General features: G+C 30.6%; 1 protein-coding gene across 1 annotated transcript in view; it reads left to right on the forward strand.

Annotated features, from left to right (window-relative positions):
* Positions 1-8,350, forward strand: part of LOC117169558 (doublesex- and mab-3-related transcription factor A2) — a 56,303-nt gene that overhangs the window by 23,313 nt on the left and 24,640 nt on the right. The window lies entirely within an intron of this gene.

The following is an 8,350-nucleotide window of genomic DNA, read 5'->3' on the forward strand; positions in this document are numbered from 1 at the left end:
CATACCTTTGTCACTTTGTTTATCCAATTTATTGATAAATATATTCAATTTTAACATTTTTTACCTATATACAATTCACATATGGCACACATACGTCACACATTGATACTTTTAGTTCAAGTTGTGGCCAACTGTTGGCGCTCTGCTTCTTCATATTTCTACTATTGAGTTGATAGGGCCTGACTGCGATTACCTGTATCACTTCGTACACTCAGTTTTTTTCTAAGAATCATTTTTGTGTTGAAAATTTTTTTAGCTAACTACGAAAAATCTGTTGAATAATTCACCATTCTCTATTGACATAAAAATACATCTAAACAATTTTTTTAAATCAAAGGTTAAAAAAATAGAGAAGCAACAGAATTGAACGAGGGCCATCTTATATTTTTTTAAATTTATTTTTATCAGCAGATAGTATTTTTTTCATTACACACGGAGAAAAAGATATCGCACAATGATATCGCAAAACGTCTATATTGCAAGAAAGCACTATATGATAACGTATAATCAGGTCCTGGAGCTTTGTACGATATTATATTGCACTAATATCACAGAAAAAAATGAAGTTAAATTTTGTTGCTGTCGTCTGCTATACGGCGTCCTTAGTAGCAATGGAAAAAAGACAGAGTATGAGTGAGTTCGGGCTATAAATCGGGACACCAGATTTAAAACAATCACAGAAAAAAGTAAAAAACTGCTGCAGGTAAGACCTGCAACTGAGGTTAGGAAAATAATTCTGAACTCGTCGACGCAAAATGTAACTGACAGATGGGACAGTCGTAATTGTCCCTACACCTCGAATAAAAATGGAGCGATTATACGATGAAAGATTATCCAGGCAAGGTTACAAATCGGAAATTATCTTTGATTCATGTGAAGTTTATCTGGCAAGGTTAGTTTTTGTTCCGCTGATATTTTCACCTGGAATCGATGTAAACTTTATCTTTATTTTTTCCTGTGATCGTTTGTTCACTAGTCGAACCCTCGCGAGATCACAAAAGAAGAAATACAATGTGATAGCGAAATAAATTTAAATTCTTACGTTATAGATTTCACAATTATGCGGTAGATAATGCTAAAACTTGCAATGTACGATATCACGATTTTGCGCTATTAAAATGCGATAATTACGATATATAGCGCACGAATTACGATATATATTGTAATTCATGCGATATAGTTTTCTCAGTGCAGGACCCTAAGTCGATCAACGTATTTTTCTAAGTAAGACAGGAATAAATAATTTGGAAAATACAAAAAAAGATTATTTAAAAAATCTACTTATTCTGTTTTTGTTTCCTTAGACGTTTAAATTGTTTTTAATGTATTTTGATCACTTCGAAGCTGCAAGATGTCTCAGAAGTTTTTAAATATATGCTAAAAACATATGTTTTAAAATATACAGCTCGCTAACATGCAAATACTCATATACGTTAATGTGTTTCCATATTATTTTCGATTTCCAAACTTTTGATTCTATAAGGACAGGTTACATATTTCTTAGATACGCCCTTTTAGTTATTTTATTACATGTTTTAAAAGTATGAAAAATGAATTAAATTTTCTATTTTTTTATTCGCAGGATCCATAGTCTTCACAGTCTTTATCAATTTTTAAAAAAAGTTATCTTTTTTGTTTAGAAAATAAACTGTTTTGTTGAAAATTCTTCTTTTTGGAGTGAAAATTTATCAATTTTAGTTTAAAATTAAACTATGGCTGGCTACAAATTAACGTCTTTGTTGAAAAATCATATTTTTGGTTTTAAAATTCAACTATATTTGGCTTGAAAAACTCAACAATTTCTTAGAACATTCGTGTTTTTTTCCTAAAAATTCAACAAATTCGTTTAAAAAATTATTTCCATTCACCTGATTTGTTTTCTTTGTTGCAAATTAATCTCTTTTTCAAAATTTTTTGTGTGTGCAACGGTTTGGCTAAAAATTATTCTGTTTAGTTAGAATTGGAATATTTAATTAAAAATTCGTTTTTTTACTGAATTCGACTGTGTATAATTTAAAATCAAAATCATTTTTGGTTGAAATATGAACTACTACATTTTTTGTAAATAATTCATATTTTTGTTTGAAAATTCAAGTACTTGGTTGTTAAATCATCAATATTGTTAAAAATTCATTTCTTTGTTTGAAATGTTTGCATATCCATATTTTTGATTTAAAAATTAATAAACTGTTTTGTGACAATTCGCTTTTTGGCGGGAAACAACACATATGGTAGAAAATCTAAATAATTTTTTAAAAATTCTTTCTTTATCTGGTTGAAAATTCTTGTATTTTCTTCAGTTCAAAATTAACACTTTTATTGAAACTTTCATTGAGATCATTTATTGCAAATTCGTTTTCTTTCTGGTTGAAGATCCATAATTTTAGTTGAAGGTTGATCTCTTTGGTTAAAAATTAGCTTTTTTATTAAAAAATTAATCTCTTTGCTTAAAAATTGATCTAGTTTGTTGAGAAGGAATTATCTTTAATTGAATAATTAGGAATTTGAAGCGTTTTTATTCAAACTTATTATTAGTACCTACATTATTGTATTAAATAGAATGTATTCCCCAATTTTCATCAAGTCTTCTTATTTAACCTATTTTACAGCATTCTGGAATTTGACGGTCATTACCATTTATAAAGACGTGTTTGATTTGCAACTGTAGAATTCGTTTATCATTCATTGAATCATTAGCGATGTTTTCGCTGTTGATAATGTCCTTGAAATCTATTAAATGAGTAAATAAATCATTTAGGTCTTAGGATATATTTTAAATTAGTATAGTAAAAAAGAATCTCTTTCAAATTGGGTCAACAGTGTCCATTTTCGGTGTTTTCACTTTTTTTCTAATTTGAGGGAAAAAATGGGATTAGGTAAAAAGGGGAAAGATATTTGGGCATATCTCTTTTCGTTACTTTTATTTTTCGATTAAAGTTCTTGGGAAGTTTTACGAAAGAGAATGGAAAGAGAGACACACGGTTATAATTTTACGGTGATAGGAACAATGGGTGATAATAATTCATAGCTCTGGGTTCTATAACCCTTGGTTGCGAGGACATATAACCAAGCGCCCATAACCCGCAACCCACAGTCATGGTTATTGGCACAGACAGTGCGGGTGAGAACTGTAACGCCTCGTATCTCCGTAATTTATCGCCGAACTCCGCTCTTTACGTTCCTTCAGCCCTTTTCCACCACTCGAATATTCACCAACTCCAGGAAAAGCACATTTTCCAGATAGGGTGATTCATTGGAGTAATAGCGAAACCCTCCAAACTTTCTGGAGTGGACAGCTTACCGAGAGAAGATACGAGTCAAGTTAAAGAAGACATCCAATTTTTAGGGTTATTGCAGAATTAATGTAGCAGTGATGAAGAGATGGTGGTTGTTATGGAAAGCTAATGAATGACGTAGGCGTTAGGTATTAGGCATAAACCAATTTTTATGTTAAACTGACACTTCCGAGATGTATGACTGAAACATCCAAGATGTTCAAGTTTTTGTCCAAGTGCAGAAAAACGCCATACAAAAAATTGTATTCTTAGTTTTTTCTGTGTTCAAACAATGCCAATTCGATGAATGATAAATCATTCAAAAGTGACGTTTCATCACAGTCATTTTAAATGATTCAATCTGTTAAATTCTCAAGAAAATAGGCCAATTCAAACCAAAAATGGAATAGTTCAATTTGTGAATAAAAAATCTATTTTTAAGAAAAGAAAAACTGCTTTAAAAAAAATGTTTATATTTTTAACAAAAGAGATCAATTATTAAAGAAGAAGAATTTTCTACCAAAACCTGCGAATTTTTAACCAAAAAGTTGAATTTGGACTAAAAAACATTAATTTTTGATAAAAGAAAACGAATTACTAACAAAACAGTTAAATTTTACACAAAACAGATGAATTTTTAATAAAATGATGAACTATTCACTAAAAAAATGAATTTTTAATAAATTAGTTCAACGTTGAACCAAGTAGTTAAATTTCCAACCAGAAAGAAAATTATTTTTCCGTTAAAAAGATTAATTATTTACCAAAAAATACGAATTTTTAACAAAATAGTTAAATTTCTAAGAAAAGAGATGAATTTTTAACTATAATTATGAATCTTTGACTAAAAAATGATTGTTTTAACAAAGTCGTTTAACATTCTACTTAGTTATTGAGTTTTCAAATAAGAAAGATCAATTTGCAAACAAAAATGGAAAAGTTCAATTTGCAACCAGAGTTAAGTGTTCAAATAAAATAGTGAATTATTAACCAATAAAATTTTATTTTGAACTAAATAGTTTAAATATCAACACAATGGTTGTATTTTCAACCAAAGCATATGAATTTGAACCAAACAGAGGAAGTTTCAACTGAAATGATGAATTATTAACCAGAAGACACACTTTTAACATAGTGGTTCAACTTTTAACCCAGTGGTTGAATTTTCAATGAAAATAGATAACGTGTCAACATAAAATCTAATAGTTGATATTTAAACCAAAAATTATTTCAATTCACTCATTTTAAATCACGAAATCAGTAACTTGCTCTAATTAAGTCAGTCATTTTGAATCACATAACGTGCAACTTTCAATAATTAAATCGGAGTCAGTTTGGTCAGCAATATTGACTTATTCCCATTTTTAATTTAGGGTTTTAGCTTACCGAGAGAAGATACAATTCTAGTTAAAGAAGACATATAATTATTAAGGTTTTAGCAGAATGAATTTAGCAATGATAATTTGAAAAATTAATGTAACAATCATAAAGAGATTAGATTAGAATGGAAAGCTAATCAATGACTTAAATGTAAAGGAAATGCTTGGGATTCTCGGAGAACAAGTCACACATAACAGGAGAAGGAAGCTCCAGATAGGCTGATTCATAAGAGTAATAGAGAAAATCTCCAAAATTTCTGGAGTGGACAGCTTTTCCACAGAAGAAACGAGTCAAGTTAAAGAAGAGATCTAATTTTCAGGTCAATTGCAGAATTAATGTAGCAATAATAATATTAAAAAATAATGTAACAATAATGAAGAGATGGTGATTGGAATAAAAAACTAATGAATGACTCAAATTTCAAAGAAACTTTCGGGTAAGTGGAGAACAATAATATGCAGGTAATGTGTTATAAAGTTAGAAGTATTAGCTAAACGTTTTCCAATAGAGTGATTGATTGGAGTTATAGCAAAGCCCTCCAAAATATTTAGAGAGGACAGCTTACCAAGAGAAGAACGAGTCAAGTTAAGAACGAATCTAATATTTAGTGTTATTGCAGAATTAAATTAGCAATGATCATCTTTAAAAATAATTTGACAATAAAAAAAGATGATGGCTGGAATAGAAAGCTAATGAATGACTTAACAGTGAAGGAAATGTTTGTCACTCTCTCCGAAAACAAAACATAAGTAGTATATAACATGATTTGGAAGCATTAGGCATACAGTTACCAGATGTGGTAATTCATTAGAGTAATAGGGAAAAGCCTTCAGACTTTTTGGAGTGGACAGCTTACACATGAAAGAAGCGAGTCCAGTTAAAGAAGACATCTAATTGTTATGGTCATTGCAGAAATAACGTAGAAAAGTTAATCTTGAAAAATACTGTAACAATGATGAAGAGATGGTGATTGGAATAGAAAACTAATGAATGACTTCAGTGTGAAGGAAACTTTCAGGTAAGTGGAGAACAACAAGATGCAGGTGATGTGTTACAGAGTTGGTAGCGTCAAGCAAATTTTTTCCAATAAAATGATTCATTAGAGTTATAGCAAAACCCTCCAAAGGAGTTGGAGACATTAAGCTTACATTTTCCAAATATAAAACGCTTAAGACTTTTTGGAGTGAACAGCTTACCTAGAGAAGATGCGAGTCAAGTTGAAAAAGACATCTAATTGTTACACTCACTGCAGAAATAATATAGCAATGATAATCTTCAAAAATAATGTAGCAATGATGTAGAGATACGGTTTGGATAAAAATCTAGTGAATGACTTAAGTGTGAGGAAAATCTTCGGGGTAAGTGGAGAACAACAAAACACAGGTAGTGTGTAACAGGAGTTGAAAGCATTAAGCATACATTAGACTAAGCGGATAAGCCTAATTTATAGCGATGTTTCGTGTCCTCCACAGTTGCTCTGCAGGCTGTGTCCTATTGCTCCTATCCTCTATTATGCACCAACCATCGTAGGCCGGAAGCTCAATATCTATATGCCATTCTAAATTATTCGGCATTGTCCTCGGTTGATTCCATTGTCCGCGTCTGTCTCCACCGTGCCGAGATACGCCACGCCACTGGTTAGGGCGTATACCTACAACGACATGGCTACGGATATAGCACATATGTACCTACGCATGTGTGCATCATATCACATTTACCTATGTTCTGTGTACTTACATACATCCCAAGCATAGGTGCCCGTCGTACGTTCACGATCCGTCGGTCATCCAATAATTCGAGTTGGCTGTAAATAATAGCTTCAGCATCAGGAGTTTCCGAAAACTGTTCGAGTACAAAAGTCACCCCACATTAACTATAAGGATTGGGTTTAGGTTCTTATGATCCTAAACATTTGTTTTAAAACTTATGCTTATAATAAATTAAAGTAATGGTGGTTGTAGTTGGAAATTATAGTAGAAACCAAATACCAAAATATGATTTTTGAACCGAAGGTTGATGAAAGCGTCCCAGAAAATTAATAACATATGTACAAATAAGCAGTGCGCAATAAATTATTGGTGTGAATTCTGTTGCATCCCATTTTGAATGTAAATTTTTATTGTGTCTACATTTATTTTTGTGATTCGTTTTTGTTGCAATTCAAGATAATACAGAATTCAGCTTACGTTTGAGGGTCGAAGATTAATAGTGTGACAGTCAGTAGCCACAGTTGCATCAACAAGATTTGAAGACATAAAAATGACACAGGGTAGCTGCTGAAACGCGAAACCTCGGAATTTCTTGTAGGTCAGTGGAGCACTGGGAAATGAGACCGAATAATGCATTTTATGAGCCGAAAGTTTTCGTAGTATTTAGTAGGAAAGACCATTTGTTGGTCCAATATTGAAAGAAAATTGTGCATAATGCATAAAAAGCGGATAACTATAGATAACTACTACATTTCAAATTATACAACTATATTTACATATTTTTACATCGTTTTTAAGGAATTTGATCTAATCAGGCTGTGCTTTACAATCACTGCTTTTTCTAAAAAAGTTGACCAGCATCACGCATGTGTAATATGTAATGCATATCCAGTAAACTGAGTTTTCAAATAAAACCGAAAATCACCGTGGACGTGCAGCCGAAAAAATGGAGGTTTTTCGGTTTTCCGAATTTATTTGACAATTCAAACACAAGTTTTTAATTGGCATGCATTGCAATGGTTAACTTTTTTTGTAGTACTTATAGAGATTGCAAAATGTCCTAACATCATGTCAGGTCAAAAAGCTTCAATAATTAATTCACGGAAAAATCTTACGCCTTTTTATAACAAATTGAGTAAAAATGCAATAACTTTATAATATACATTTCAACTGTTTGCAGCGTTTTTATTTAAATTTGTTGCAAAAAAAGCTTGATATTTTTCTGTAAAATTGTTTTATTCTAAGCCTGATTGTGAAAACGTTTAATTTTCATGGTTTGAATTTGAAAAATTAAAATTTTTAATCTTTAAATGTTCAATTGTATTTAATTCGGAACGTTAACAATTTGACAGTGTACTTTCTGAATGCTTATATCAAGCATATCAGTGCTGTTTTAAAAGTAACTTTAAGTATTTTATATGAAAATACATAAAATTTTTTGGTTTCAAATTTAAATTTCTCTATAAAATTGCATATAATTTAAACATGATAGTCTTTTCTTTTAATTCGAAAGCCCTAATAGTTATATATTGAACAATTTTAGATTGCAACATTTAAACTTGTTCAAATTCAAACTGATTTCATTCGACCGTTACACAATTTTAAATAAATAAAGCCTTTAATACTTGATTTATGTTTTTTTTATAATAAACAAAAACAAATAATTTAATTTTAAAATATTCAAAAGTTGACTATCTTTAATGCCAAGCGCTTTTTATTGAAAATATTTAAATGTATACTTAAAAAGTGGTACAGTTCACAATAGAATACTCTCAAATAGAACGTGTTTAAATTAAAATAATTTTTGCACTACACTTCATATTTTTAACAAGTCATTGTTTTTGTTGTTGTTAAGTTAAAGTCTAATCTTAGAGCTCATTTAAAGTTATTATTACACCATTAAGCCATTTCCCTTTCGGGGTAGGCGTGACTCACTCGGCAGGGGAAAGGAGTAGTGTGTGGAAGGGATAGAGATTTTTCAGATTG

This window comes from Belonocnema kinseyi, chromosome 3, assembly GCF_010883055.1.
Source record: "Belonocnema kinseyi isolate 2016_QV_RU_SX_M_011 chromosome 3, B_treatae_v1, whole genome shotgun sequence".
Classification (NCBI taxonomy): domain Eukaryota; kingdom Metazoa; phylum Arthropoda; class Insecta; order Hymenoptera; family Cynipidae; genus Belonocnema; species Belonocnema kinseyi.